We start from the raw sequence: 16,061 nt of genomic DNA, 5'->3' as shown, positions 1-16,061 counted from the left end.
TATATATATATATATAAATGTACATACTTTTTTTCCTTTTAATTCTCCTATGCTGTAATAAGTATAAAAAATACCTCAACAACATTTTCTTTCCTAGGATATTTTCTAGCTCCTATGAAGGCGGTCTACATGACGGTGTTAAAATGCACTGAGATTACTGGGAGTATGGGGAGGATACCTTTAGCCTTGCTGTCCTCATAATACATGTTTGGCAAAAAAAGAATACTGGAACGGCCAGGTAGCACAATATAGGACACAAGACACAAGATAATTGTCATCTGCAAAGTAATAGTCAGATTTCTAGGCAGTTCAGGCAGTTACCATTGTATTATTGTTTGTGCACTGTGAGACACTGGCAGCTTATTGTTTTCTGATTGGTCAGTTTGAATTTGGTGGCTAAATTCCTTGTGATAAAGCCTTCTCTTGCACCCTCTACACTGTTCATCATCAGGTGCTTCTTGCATCCACGGTCTCTGGCTGTTTGAATATTTTTGAAAAGCTCTGTGTTTAAAAATTGATGGCAATACTTGTGGCTACCTTGCCCAAATTGTGGAAGGCATGGGAACTGTGGGCCACTCATTTTTTTGTCAGCATAGTTTGAACATTGCCTAATATACCTATGACTCCCACATAGGACCTGAAAGCATGAACCATGGCACTTCAGCAAAGGCACTTGCCACCACCCCTCCCCCTCCATTCCTTTTCCTTCTCTTGCCTAAACCAAACCCGCCACTGAGACACATATGTTATATAATCACTTGCCACTGCTACTACAACAACCATTTGTTCACCACATGATTTTCTGTGATATTTTTCAAACGTTGAGCATACTGTATGCATTGCAGCAACTTTACACCATTAAGACCCCGGCTAATGTATGCTAGATTTTGTAAATTTTCAGATTAGTACATTTCAATAAAAATATTGAACAAAAATGAAACATGTCAATAGGGAAGAGAACTGAGAAAATGGTTGCAAAACCTGATTTTGCTTCTGAAATATACACAAATGTTTTATGTAGTTTCTAATATTAATTGTTGTTTTGATCTCTAAGTGTAACCTACAGTTTAACAAATTGTCTTTAAAGAGCAGACTATCAATATACAAACAATTTGACAAAAAGAAGACGCTGTCAATAGACATAGGAGGGTAGTAGTAGATGCAGTCACAATCACACTTCCCTGAGCCATCTGAGTCCCAGCACATAAATGAAGCACTGCCTTGGAAAATGCTTGTGTTTAGCCTTTTGAGGCAGTAGAGAAAGTTTGCTACAGATAGCTGGCTTATCAGCATGAAAACAAAAGAGATCAAATGACGTTTTAGATCTAATCTCTATTTCCCCACATCACATCTACAATTGCCCACTAGAAATTGGCGCCCAGTTCAGACAGTTCTTAATTGTTTATAAACACCTTTAATTTTGTTGTGTGCACTTTAACCTTCAAAGTGTATGTCCACTTTTGCAGCCCAATTTTGACAACACCTTCTTTATATTTGTTACATATTTCGGCCGTCCACACGAAGCAAGACGATGTATGGCTGATTTCAGCCGATGTGCGGCTGAAATTAGCTTTACCAGCCTGAAGTGAATAGCCGAACAGTGTTGTAGAGGGCTGGGGAAGCCATAATTGACCCTGTCGGTACTGTGCTGGAATATATCATTATCACTGGAAAGCTAGATGAGCAGGACTCTCTCTCCTAACATACGGTTAAAGATCTCAAGACATTGTATGTTAATGCACTTTAAAAAAACAAAAAACTGTCCTTCAGTCTGTCCCTGTAGATTTATACTACCATCAATTCTAACCACTATAAGCTGCCTTTAGTATCCTATGTATAATCCTGCTGCTAAACAAACAGCTAGAAAGGTAAGACATATTTTTTGAAACACTATTTTAGGTATGCTGTGTATATCAGAACACACAAAAACATATAGTGGGGGGTTCTCAAATTTAACTGCAAAAATGCAACTACATTTTATGATTTGTGACAGTAAAAGTTATGCTGTGTCTCTGCTGACCCCACCATTGCATTATGTAGACTAAAACATGAAGAAAAGGCAGGGAATGTTCAACTGGCCTTACCAGGAGTGCCATCATAAAAAGGAAGAATGGCCACTCGTATCACCTATTATTTGAAATAATTTTACATGTCTATAATTATTAGTCAAAAGAAGTAGTATGATGTATAATAACGCCTGGTGAAATTCTAAGAATGGCTGTTTTGTACCACAAAACAGTACAAGCTAACTTGATAGTAGAAAGGTAAAGAATCAAACAGTTTGACACTTACTAAAGGATTGTTGATGCTGTGAAAACATGGAGAGAAAAAGTAAAAAGTCTCAAGCTAGCAAAATGTAGGGTAGGAGCAGGGAGAAGAAGAGGACCAGGGGGAGAGGGAGGGCATTTTAGAAGGGGATGGGAAGCCGTAGCAACCCGCTTGCCCCCTTCTTTCTTCAACTGAAAGAAGATGGATTCTTAACTAATATTAGGTAATCCCTATGGAAGGTAGGGGGAGGAAGTGGTTTACTCATGCAGTCCAAATAATATTTAATTATCTATGGAATGAACTGGGTTGTTGCCCAGTTTGAGGGTTATGTTATGTTTTATCGTAGTTCGCACATACATTTTATACATTAAGAGAAACTAATTTGCAAGTATGCACAGAATACTTGCCCTCCTTTAGTGCTGACTCTTTGCCCTTCTCCAATGTTGACTACGTCATGCTTATCTTCACCACTCTATCCAACACCCTTGCATCTTCTTTGGCCATTGGCAAGCCACTATTGATGCATTTCTTGTGCATGCATGCTGGAATTAAATCATTTTAGCATCGGATCTATTTTCGGCATCCTATGGATGTCGTGAGTGCATACTACTCTACACATAAGCTGTAGGCAGTACACACAGAAATTAATTGTCAGCAAACAGGTAAAGCAGTTTTTTTTTCATGTAAGAGACATCTAACTTTTTTGGGCCCTTTAGTTCCCCTTTATTATTAATAAGGCATGCAGTGTGAATATAACATGATATTCACTATATTAATTACCATTAAAATGAACGACTTTGCTTAATTTGCCTTTATTTCCTCCTAGGAATTTTTCAGGACCACATCCTTGTTGTTTGCTTCTTTATTTAAAAATAAAACGTATATGTTGCTAAAAGTGAATTTGTTCTCTACGCAGATAAAGAGAACAAGATGGTAAGGCTTGTATTGTGTAGGAGCTTTTCTTTCTCCCCTGTAAGCCCTTTGCAGCAGCACTTAAGTTAGCCATTCTTCTCATGTTAACCTTTACAGGCTTTCAAGAGTGGATGCAAGCGTCATTATCTACAGAAGAAAGATCTTGATTTATAGATGACACTTGAGATGAAAAAAATTAGAGGAGTCATTGCTACTAATAGAAACAAAATGCGGTTCTTTTACAAAGCCTCTTATCTGGTATCTACTGCCTGCTTTGCTGCTTCAGATCCAATAAGTTATTCACCATAATGTATAAAATGATCAAGTCTTCTAAACCGGACCCTTAAGACACAAGCCTGCTGCATTCACAGAAGTACATCTGGAGACGTAGACTCCCCAGTCTACATGAAATATCGCCTAAAAAATCAATAAATGTACTGCAGTCCTGTTTGTGCTAATCCCCATCTATTTGAAGTACCAGTGATCTTGCTGGTGCAGAAAGATGCACTGCCACTTTAAATATTGTGGATATATGCACAGACTGTTATACATAACATATTAATGACCCAGATGTTGTTTTTCATGTACAGCATTATGTCACAAGCATGTACCATATTTATATAGCAAAGCGAGCAACTGCTATGACAGCTATAATAAGTAGGCAGCTAAAGCAAGTGACTGATAGTTGAGTATGAGTTGTACCTAAGGGTTGGCCATCAAAGTATTTTCTTAAATGTATCCTCCTGTAAAGAGGGTTGTAATCAAGATAAGTTCATGCCCTTCAATTCCTGCACTACCTTTATAGGGCAGTGAAGGTGCATAGTGTTTGCCTGCATGAACTGATTTGTGAGAGGGAGTCCTTATTGTGAATGGTAGCCTCTATGACTAATGTGGCAAGATGGTTTTACTCTGAGGGGGAAGGATCAATTTTTGTGTTTTTTATGTTTAGAAGGAATAAATCCAGCTTGGGTACACATTTGCTGTTATCTGCTATCTATAAAACAGACAAATCTAATTTGTATAGCAACGCCACATAAGAGAGGTTTTTTTTTTTTTTAAATTGACAATTTTTATTACATTTTTCAAACAAAGGTGATACAAACATCTTCGTGACATTATGATAAAACATAGCCAGACCTCCGGTGGGATCTGAGCGTAACATAACAAGTATAAGGAATAGACACACCATGGATGCTAATGCGCATAACATTGTGACTATTCCGTATCAAATCAGTGCCATTGTAGTTACTTAATCACTGCTAATATGTCTAACCATGTATTCTCTTGTCTGTTACATTTATATACTGCTAGTAAGTTCCCATATCCGGCCGGCCCGGCATTCGTATATGCGTAACCAGTTTGCATCAAATTTCAGGAGAAATTAGGAAAGCAAGTTTATAGAAAGTAGAAAAGTAGGAGAAGAACAAAACAAAATTGAACTGCCACATCCCTCTGTATAGTTTCAATAACATAACAATAAAGTAGTGTAATGGTTCGGGTCTGGACGTTATAAGAGAGGTTTTTAAGGACAACCTAGATGAAATGTTCACACTTTTTACTAACAGCGGGGTTATTAGAAAAAAGGGTGACGAGTTTGGAGAAGGCAGGAGAAGTGAACAATCTAGGCCAACATAGCTGAACTGGAAAGTGAGCTGAATTGGAGAATTTTTCCAAATCAGCTATTTTGGCCTAGATTGCTCACTTCTCCTGCCTTCTCCAAACACTTCACCCTTTTGTGAATAGCCCTGCAAATATTTGTTTTATTGTAGCTAAATGTTAAAATGTCTGGTTAGTTTAGCACAAAAAAAGGAAAAATGAGTGTGTAGTGGAGTGTCCTTAGAGTTAGAGCTTCTCTATGTCACACCTGACCCCTGCTAGAAGCCATACCCCTGCATACCCAATAGAACTTTTAAGACCAATATTGACACTTTAGACACTATAAAAAAAAGTGCAGAGATGAGATTAGATAATCACAATGGAGTGAAACCCAGAACGTTTTCTGAGAGGTGGATACTATTTCTACCTAGTTTGTGTTCAAGAATTGAACATGGTTACTAAACTCTTTGCCCCTAGGTGATTAAATGGTTTACACTTCAGTTAGCTTGTATATGTATTGGCAATTGATATTTACTGAATTATTTAAAATGTTTATTGTATCTTTTGTTTTTTCTTGTCTTACCACAAGTATAAAAAAACTAAAACAAATCTAAATAGGCATCATGACATTCATAGATCAATGCATTTTACTTGACAACTGCAGTTTTCATTACAAGGGGTCAAAGTACATTACTTGTACAGGTCATTAAAATGTAAGAGAACAGCAATGAAATTTAGTCATCAGACTTGGAAGACCGTTGTGCTATAATCCCCGAGCTGCTGAGTAGGACACATTGTAACAGCATGTGTCCACTTGGCATCTAAACAGCCAACCTTGAAAATAGAAATGCAGAGAGCCAATATAAGGTTAATCAGCCTTACTGAGTGCGCTGAAGGACAACAGAGCAAGAGTTTCCTTGGTAATGACTTTAGAGGGATAATGGCTTTGGCTGGCCAGAGATTCAATGAAGTTGTAAGTTTTGCAACAAACTTGCATAAAAATTGATTAATTTCAAGTATATCACAAATACACTGGCAAGTAGCAAACTGATTTTCTAGCATGAATTCTCTGCAGACAGACCAACATTGGTAAAACATGTTTTCATTTTATGTATGTCTGTGTCTTGTCTGTTTAGTAAAAAAATTTTGATTGGACAAAAATTGTCTTGTTTATGGTCAGTCTATCTCCTGCCTGTTATTAACAAATATAGTAGAACCAATAGACCTAAGTACATTTCCAAGAAACGTCCTTATTTTTACATTCACAGAAGTTCAGTGAATTAGTCCATAAAACCTGAGAGATCACATCAACATCTCAAGTCTAGATTCATCTACATCTATGATTAGAGTTCTCTGTGATCACAATTCAACCTACTTTAAAGTGTATGGCCTTTTCGGGGCTGAATGAGGTAAGTCACTCGATTCCCCGATCCAAGCTAAAAAGCGCGGATGGGGGAATCTTCCCTGCCAGGTGTTGCATTCTGCCAGCCGCCACCCATGGCAGTCTGTATACCCGAACAGCGACTTCTGAAAAATCAACTTTTGTTGAGCCAGGTGATACTGGTAGGGTCACCAGTGGAACACATTTCAGCAAATTCTGCAGGAAACAGCCAGCTTTACAAAAACTGTTCGGAATTATGAAATGATTTGCTCATCTTTAGTTGCCTCTGAGGATAGGAGAGTTGGACCAGTTACACTAAAGTCTAACCTTGATCTACCTAGTTAGCATGAGCTAATATTGAAGGACTAGATTAACTATTAAGCTAGAGAAAGAGTGTCAGATATTTCCCCAAGATGGGCAGGGAGACGTTACCTGCTAACCAGGGACACTGATCTCCAAACAGCTAACTCTCCCTGGCGCTCCGGGAGTCTCCCGCTCCCAGCCGCCAAGGAGAGAAACACTGCTGTTTCTTTTTTTTTTTTTATTCTGACATGGAGAAGTGTCAGAATAGAATAATAAATAAATAATGTTTGCCCATTGGAATGCATTGCTAGATTCCTATTGGTTATTTCAATTTGCAAAAGCCAATAGTAAACTAGCATTGTACCCGCCCTCTGCTGCAGTTCCCCATCAGGTCCATCAGCAGAGGGCGGGTACAATGCTAGTTTACTATTAACTATTGCAAATTGAAATAGCCAATAGGAATCTAGCAATGCATTCTAATGGGCAAAAATTATTTTAAAACATTCTATTCTGACACGGCTCCATGTCAGAATAAATAAAAAGAAAGAAAAAGCAGTTTTTCTCTCCTGGGCGGCCGGGAGCGGGAGGCTCCAAGAGCGCCCGGGAGAGGTTTTTATTTCTTTTTGACGGCAGCAGAGCCGCCGGACAATAGAAAACTATTGGGCGGAGCTAGCTGTCACTGCTAGCTCCGCACAATCGTTTTCTATCTACTGTTTTTTAACTTTTTTAACAATTTTTCTGTTCTGCTCGGTCCCTCTGAGGGACCGAGCAGAACAGCTGAGCTATTCACTCATTGCTGTTCAGCATCTATAAGAATAGGCCGAACAGCAGTGAGTAGCCAGATGTTGGATCGGCTGAGTCGAACTCCTTCTCCACTTCGGGTCGGCCGAACATGCTGAGCATGTTCGGCCGACCCGAAGCCATGCGAAGCAAGCCGATGTACAGCTGATTTCAGCCGATATATGGCTGAAATCAGCCGTACCAGCCTGAATTGAATAGCCGAACAGTGTTCGGCTCACTTCACTTCAGGTCGGTCATTCACTCGGCTGCCACGGCAGCTTAGTGAATAGACCCCATTGTATTTGTTAATGCAAATCAGTGTAAGATTAATTTTTGAAAAGTCGGTCACTGGTAAACATTTGTGTGCAAAAGACCTCTGGATACACTCTGGCATCCTGTAGTCCCACAACCTAACCTTCACATACTCATTTTAGCCTACAGAATGTGCTTTGATAGCATAAGCATTCTGCTTCTTTCCATTTGTTGAGATAAGACTGAAATGAAAACCTAAAAAAGCTATTCTTTTTAGGCAATTTGATAACACCTATACATGTTAACATCAAAGGACCTATACCTATATTAAAAAATCTATTTATTTACATGTGATTGGGAGCTATGATTATATTCATTTACTATGTACATATGAATGTACGCTATTATGATGAACACTGTCGCAAATAGTAATAATGTGCATATCTGACTTGTATGCTGCAAGTGATTAAAAATATAACTTTAAAAAAAAAACTAATTTATTAACAAATCAGAGATTTACATTTTTTTGTCTGCTGGATGATTGTACTGAACCAATTACCTAATGTAACTTTCTTGGTATTGATTTTTTATGAAATTTGAATGTACAAAGTGTATAATATGAAATGTTTTATGCACTCTATAATATGCCAGCACCATATGAGTATGGAAAATAAACCTACTACTTGCTTTATGCCTGCTACATGTTTGGGCTCAGTACTATTTTATTCTTTCTTTGCCACCAGAACCTACAAAAGTTTCTGCATTCTCAGCAAGAAAATACAATAGAAATAAATAAATAAACTGAATAATGAAAACAGAACAAAGCTTAGAACATTCTCTCCCGTATCTGGGGGTTTCGTCTGAAGTGTCTAAAAATGCTTTCAAGTTGAGCTTTTCCCTTGATTCTTTAGGGAACACATGCTGAGAATTTAGAATTTGTAAGACTCTTTGGTTTGCTGCAATGATATTCTGAAGGATTTCACAAAGATTAAGAGATAATCTGGTTGAACAAGCTAGAGGAATCATTAGCCAACATATATAGACAATAAAAACTTTCTGGAATTAGCGAATAATTACTGCACAGAGGTACAAATGGCATAGAAATGAGCTGCTGTAAAAGCATGTTCTTTCCAGGTTGGCTCAGGGGTAAAGCATCCATTGCAAACTGATGCATACACACTTCATGTAATTGCATTGTTTGCAGGGTCCGCTTTTGTGTTACTGTCAGGTCATTGCCATTTGATTAATTCTCCCTAGGGTTTCTGGCCCTGTTTGTGTGAAGACCACCAAATCATGATAACTATGATGAATTGCATTTTTTATATATGAATATTTTAATACTTGGATGTACAAACACACACATTTTATGAAGCTTTTCCCAATCGAAAATGCTTAGACAAGCTCCACTCTATACAACACATGGCATTATTTGAAAATACAGACCTTGTAATATCACTGAACACATGCTTGTATAAACAAGACACACATTTTATACCACAGGAACAATTTTTTTTTCCTGTTTGAGAACTTGATTGTCATCTCATAAGGAGGGGGAGCCAAACATTGAGAGACATTTAAAGGTCTTCATGAATTCTAGGGGGTTATTCACAAAGCTGCAGAAGGCAGCCGAGTGAATAACCCAGCCGAAGTGAAGTGAGCCAAACAACGTTCGGCTGTTCAATACGGCTCAGTATGGCTGATTTCAGAAGGACTTCAACTGAGCCGATCCAACATCTGGATTGGCTGAGCTGAAGCTCCGGCAGCTTACTCCGGCATCATACCACCATCATACTTTCTTTTGATTTTCCATTCTTCCAGTTTCTTAACTCGTGTGTGTGTTTTGTTGGTGTTATTACGGCTCTCTCCTATCCCCCTACCACTCCCCCCTCTAAAACTAGATTATTTCCCCCAGCTGTGGCTGTCACTAAAGCAGCTCAAGTAATTGACACAGCATAGCGCTGTACACTCAATGACTAATTGAGATACTGCTGATACCAGCATATGCAAAGTAATTGGCATCTAAGCCCACCAAGTATGTATGCCATGGGATTGGTTTTGCATGTGTGATATCTCATTTGGAAAGAAGTTTACACTTCAGTTCTCCTAATTGCGTGTACCCTGCATAATATAATGCAATACTCCTGAAAGGAATATTACAATTAGCCATGGCGAGTCCCTGTATTCTACTGTAAAATTAAGTAGAACCTGCATCAGCATATTTTGAAGTTTTCATTTAATGTCTGCTGGGATCTGAATCAATAGTGTCCATTTTCATTAAGTAGCTGAGAGAAATATGAACTACATTTGTTAAATTAAAATATTGATAAAATGGTTACAATCATGGTTTATGGGTGAAAGAAATGATTTAATAGTGCTATAGATCTTGGAAGTAGAACTGCTCCTCAGTAATATTGGTAATAAAGAGACACCACCACTAAATATATCGGTAAGGCACATGGTGCATTATGATAAACACCTGAAACAATAACCCATTTCAACTTTATATAACAACAGTTGTGAGAAAGCATTGTGACATCTTGGCATTTTTATATATTTCCGTGTGCATGGCGCCAAATTTTTTTTATTGTGTTTAAAGGAGATCTATGGGGGGCAGTGTTTTTTCTCCATAGTTCTCCTTAGGGTAACGGGAGGACACAAACTAGCGTCCTCTCGTTACCCTAAGCTCAGTATACCGCGAGCTACAGTGACATCGACGTCGAGATCCCCCCAGCTGCGTGAGTGACAGCTGGCTCTGCCTATCTAGAGGCAGAGTCAGCTGTACCCGCCCCCTCCCCCGGCCGTTCCGCCAGTCAGCGCTGGCAGATCAGAGCGGGGAGAGGGGAATCCAGCCCCTCCCCCCTGTCAAGGCAGAGAGCCGTGACAGGTTTGAGAAGTGAGTGAACCCGGTATGTGTTCGCTCACCTCCCGATATACTGAGCTGACCTGTGACAGTCTCATTGTCACAGGTCGGCTAGAACTATGAGGTGAGTGGAAATCACTCATCTCATAGTTCTCCTTTAAGTCTCAATAATCAAAATCATATTCAACAAATACACATACGATTTTACAGTCTCGTTGAACAAATGGTTTTAAAACACCAAAGGCCAATGCTAATAGAGGCAATGAGGTTGGTTAGTAAATAAAGTGCCCACTTTGTGCAGTAAAAGTTAGAAAATAAGGTGAAGTTGGGTTTACTTTGAAACCTGTGCAAGGAAGGTTAAAAAACAGGAATTTTCCTTGCGCATGATTGGTTGGTTGTACTAAATTAATAATTAAATACTTAATAACTAATAAAATGATAATTTTATTTAGTAAGTAGTGGACTCTTTTTTGTTGATAATTACCTCAACCAAACTCTTTCGATAGGTGCTAATCAGACTAATGCCATAGAGAAAATGTGGTTTAGCTCTTTACTGGACATCGAATTGATTCATGTCTATTTTAGAATGATAATATAAGAAAAGGGCTTGTTCGTTTATGGCTGTACAACTTCTAATTCGCACTAATTCGGATATTAATAGTATATGTTTAGAATAACTTGCTTGAATTGCCTGCGTTTGGTCAGCATTTCAATTGAATTAGGGTCAGGAATCTGGCTTGCTTTCTAAAATACAGAACTGCTTTTGGATAAAGACATTTGTTGTTGATATATTGATGTGTCCTGAATCATTGTCATGTTTTATGTGTCATGCGCATGATTCAGCTTGTTTTGAGATTTACACCAAAAACAGACTCAATAGTATTCAGCTATAAAATTGCGCTGAAACAACAAATAATCCATGGGTGATTTTAGGACACTCAGACAGTAGAGAGGCAGCCCCACACCTTTATACTGCCACTATGCTATGCAAAAGCAAAACATTTACCTTTCCTCTTATTTTTCTATAGAACATTGTTTGTAGTATTCTTAACCAGGTGATCTTTAGGAAGCTTTAAGAAGAACTCTGAGCAAATCAAATCTTAACCCTTGCAGTGGGCCTACTATGTACTATGGATCATGATTTAACCTATTCATGTTCGCAGGAGAGAATTGTGAATCATTTCCTGGAGTGTAGTGGAGGTGTGTGCTGTATATATGTACTACATATACATTACACACGTCCAGTACACTATAGCAATAGATTTACAGCCAGCCCTGCCCCAGCTTCCCTCACTCACAGTTTCACTCTGATCCCTGTTGCCTTACGAGGTGCCTCTTGTAGTCGGCGCTGGGCAGGATTGCTGCATCACTTCTCGGTGCTCAGCTTGTGGGAGGCACTCGCAATACTGCCCTGCTAACATGAATAGGTTAAATCATGATCCATAGTACATAATAGTACATAACAGTACATAACATGTAGTTGTACTACGGATCATTTAAAATATTCATGTTAGCAGGGGATCATTGTAAATATATTGCTGCAGTGAATTGGGAATCTGTACATGTACTATGTACTATGCACTACATATAGAATGCACTGCAGCAATAGATTTACAATTCTGCACTGCTAACATGAATGGGTTAAATGATCCGTAGTACAACTACATGTTATGTACTATTATGTGCTACGGATCATTTAACCTATTCATGTTAGCATTGGATAATTGTAAATTTATTGTTGCAGTGCATTCTATTTGTAGTACATAGTACATGTACATATAGAGTGCACTGCAACAATAGATTTACAATTATCCTCTGCTAACATGAATGGGTTAAATGATCCACAGTACAGGGCGACATATGGATCATTTAATCCATTCATGTTAGCAGAGGAGAATTGTAAATCTATGGTCTCCAGTGTATTAGCATTGTGTACTCTATACAGTATGTGCTACATATAGAGTACACACTGCTAATACACTGGAGACCATAGATTTACATTTATCCCCTGCTTAATAGTGTCCCCCCTTGCCCTCACTCACTGTGCGGGAGAGCAGCGACGAGTCAGCGCTGGTCCGATGGGAGGAGCTCCAGGTGGGGTCCTAATTTAGCTGGCCCAGAGGTGCCGGGCAGCTAAATTAAGATCTCACCTGGAGCTCCTCCCACTGGACCAGGGCTGACTCGCTTCTGCTTTACGGTACTGAAGGATGGCGCTGAGCTGAAGAGGAGCGTCGCGTCACTGCTGCTCCGGTGGGCGGTGCTCCGAGTGGGGTCCTCTGGGCAGTCGCCGGCCACCTAAATTAGGACCCCACCTGGAGCGCCACCCACAGGAGCAGCAGTGACGCGACGCTCGGCGAGGTAAGAAAAAAAACAAACCATAGTGCAAGCTTCGGCGCTATGTATCAGGGCATTTTGACAAGTACAAGTACTTGTCAAAATGCCCTGTATCGGTCCCGATACCGATGCTAGTACCGGTATCAGGACATCACTGGTATATCCATTACATTCTTTGTTCATGCTTCAAATGTCTTTTTTTTGCAGCATAGGGAAACAATCTTGTACAATTAAAGTTGAGCTACAGATAAACAGCTAAATACAGCTTCTGTCCACCAGGTCCTAATATTTTCACAGCTCTGCCACACAGCACAGCCCTGTCTGGCAGGGCAAGAGACCTGATTTTTCTCTGCTACATTTAAATTACACCTACAATTTTAGTCTCTCCTCCAGCCTGTAACTGTAAGCAGACTTATGAGCTCATTTCACCTCCTATTGGCATGCTCCTTGTTAGCACATAAGCACTGTAACACACTGATTGGATCCATGTGCTGCTTCTCCCTCCCCCACTCTCAGCTCTGCTGTAGAGGGACTACTAAAGGCTGAAATTAAGAAAAATGCAGATACTTACTCTGCAGCTTTAAATTGTATCTAAGCTCAGAAGCAAAAATGCAATATATTGCAATTTACTGGTTCTTAGATGTGGTGGCTGCATTACTTTTCCTTTTTTCCCTGTTTTTTCACTTGGCGATCTGGCCAGTAGGTCTGTTATTTTTCAACTTCCTTTACCAGACCAAGCTTTCCAGCAAAAGTGGCAGATAGAGGGTTGATACAAGCCATTTACCATTGACAGGGGTGCTTATGATGGTTAGTTTTTATTTATTATTGTAAAACCTTTATCCCAAAGGGGGAAAACTGCTTAAGAAGTCTTAGCTGGAGTTCTGTTTATTTGTTAAGCCGAGTCCATCTAAGTTTTCACATCCATACAGCGTGCACGCTCATTCAGAGCCCTGCTCCTGGGAACAAACTGTCTGCATCCAAGTGTATGCACCCAGACCTGTGCAGATGGTGTGCAGTCGCGTCCTGTTATAGGAATGTACAGACAGCTTTTCATGCAGTTACAGGCAGCACATATCCCTTCTGAGAACAGGTCTCTACAAAGGCTTGTACACTACGGATCTGCAAATCCATATGAATGCGGCCTAAGTCTACTAGTGCATTTAACACCAGGGGTGTCCCGAGGCTGGTTGACACCCGGAGCGGTATCCGAGTGTCACCCCACCGAGACGTCATATATATATTTGAGATGTATATGTTATCGATCTATGTAAAAAGCTTTTTGTATTTTATATGCACTGCATTTTAGCACATCAAACTTTAAAATGTCTCTATATTCCGAGTGAGACATCGACCTATACCTTATAGTTAGGTTTCTCTGTCACTGGAGTTTTCTTTGGTAATTGATATTGTTTTAGATGCACTCTCAGACTGAACTCTGCTACATATCATTCCTCTGACATACAGGCATCATTATGAGGGCACACAGAGCAGGACATGTAATAACTGTACTTTTCCCTGTGAGTTTTGTCAAATGTGTTTCAAGAATGATCGGTCTGATAATAGGGACTGATAGCAGAAGATAACATTACCAGGCACATATCCCTTAAAAGAATACTATATTTTCAGAGAGTACACACTTTGAGTTATTTTTAAGTTTACTGGAAAGTGATTATCTTTTACATGAACTTTAATAGTTTGCTCTGTCATGTTTTCATGTTAATATTCAATATACAAATTTGAAGATTCTTCCTCTACTGTGTATCAGTATACCAGGGGGTGAAATCAGCACCCATGTTGAATGACCCTTAGACACAGTTAAACACAGGACTGTATTTGGTGCAGGGTCGTCCCGAGGCCATTTGTCACCCGGAGCGGAGACCGGATGACATCCCGATGTGACATCATCGAGCATGCACGTGGCAGCGTAACCGACTTTTTAGAGAGGGTGACACCAAAATGACTGTCAGTCTTTTTGGTGTCACCCCTCCAATGGTGTCACCCGGGTGCGTGCCGCACCCCCTGCACCCCCACCCCCCTGTGATGCCACTGATTTGGTGAATCATGTGTCTAAACCAATAAACTTGTAATGGGTTAGCAGCCATGGCTGCTCCCATGAACGTTTTAAAACATGAACACTTGTTAATAAGATTACTTAAATGAAGTTGACCACATCGGCATACACAAACACATAAAATAACTATAAGATTCCTTCAAAGGCACATCATATTTTTTTATTATGCATCATTATTTGTTTACTGTGTTTTTAATATTCAAATAGTTAAATATTTACACTTTGTAGAGCATTTTATTTTGCTTATATAACTTTTAGGCCCCGTTCACACCTTTACGCTTTGTCGCGCGTTCAACGCTCTATGAACACTCTACAAAACGTACAAACATGAAAATCCCATTGTTTTGATGGGTATGGTTCACACCTTTCCGTTTTTATGCCCGTCAGAACGCGCTACAAAACGGCCTACGCCTGAAAAGGTCCATGAGCTTCTTTGCGGCGTATTGGTCCGTTTTGTAGCGCGTTCGCGGCCATAGACTTCAACGTGAACAGACGTAAATCGTGTTTGCGCGTTTTCATCATCTCAAATCGCGCCTATAACGCCCGTTCAGCACATGGTCATAGACTCCACCCCAGTCTTTTTTGGCCGAAGAGGAAGCAGCAAAATGGAGGAAGGTGAAGCTACAACCCAGCTGCTTGATACAGAGGCATTCATTCGTGTCGTGAAGACAAAACCATGTCTGTACGACATGAGGCATGGAGATTACAAGAATCGACGCATCAGGCGACGTTCATGGGAAGAAGTTGCCCAGAAGATATTTAGTGATTGGGAGAGCTTAAACAAGCAATTGAAAGCAGCAAAAGGTACATTTCCATGTTTTTCCCCAAGTTCTTGCAGTGTTTACCTGCAACCTGCGTGCAGTGCTATCATGCGACCTGTGCATGATAGCACTGCATGCAGGTCACAGGAGAACACTGCTCGCAGCTCACATAACAGTTTGCATGCCTGCATGTAACCTGCGTGCAGTGTTCTGCAAGATGCATGAAAAGACTGCATGCAAGTCTTGATAAAACACTGGACGCAGGTTACATAACAGGTTGCATGCCTGCGTGCAGTGTTTTATCAAGACCTGCATGCAGTGTTTACCCATGACCTGCATGCAGTGTTTTGCCAGACACATGACAACATTGCATGCAGGTCACAGGCGAACACTGCACGCAGGTGACAATGCGCCCTGTTATCATGCGACCTGCGTGCAGTGTTTTTAAATGTTCAGTGTTTTCAAGTGCATTTAATGTGGTGCATTACAAAAAACAATGCTCAGATATAACTTATATTTAAATAGAGTTTATTAGGTAATAAC

The sequence above is a fragment of the Nanorana parkeri genome, unplaced genomic scaffold (genome assembly GCF_000935625.1).
Source record: "Nanorana parkeri isolate BGI_ZX_2015 unplaced genomic scaffold, ASM93562v1 scaffold57, whole genome shotgun sequence".
Taxonomy (NCBI): Eukaryota; Metazoa; Chordata; class Amphibia; order Anura; family Dicroglossidae; genus Nanorana; species Nanorana parkeri.
Note: the sequence above shows the minus strand (reverse complement) of the source record.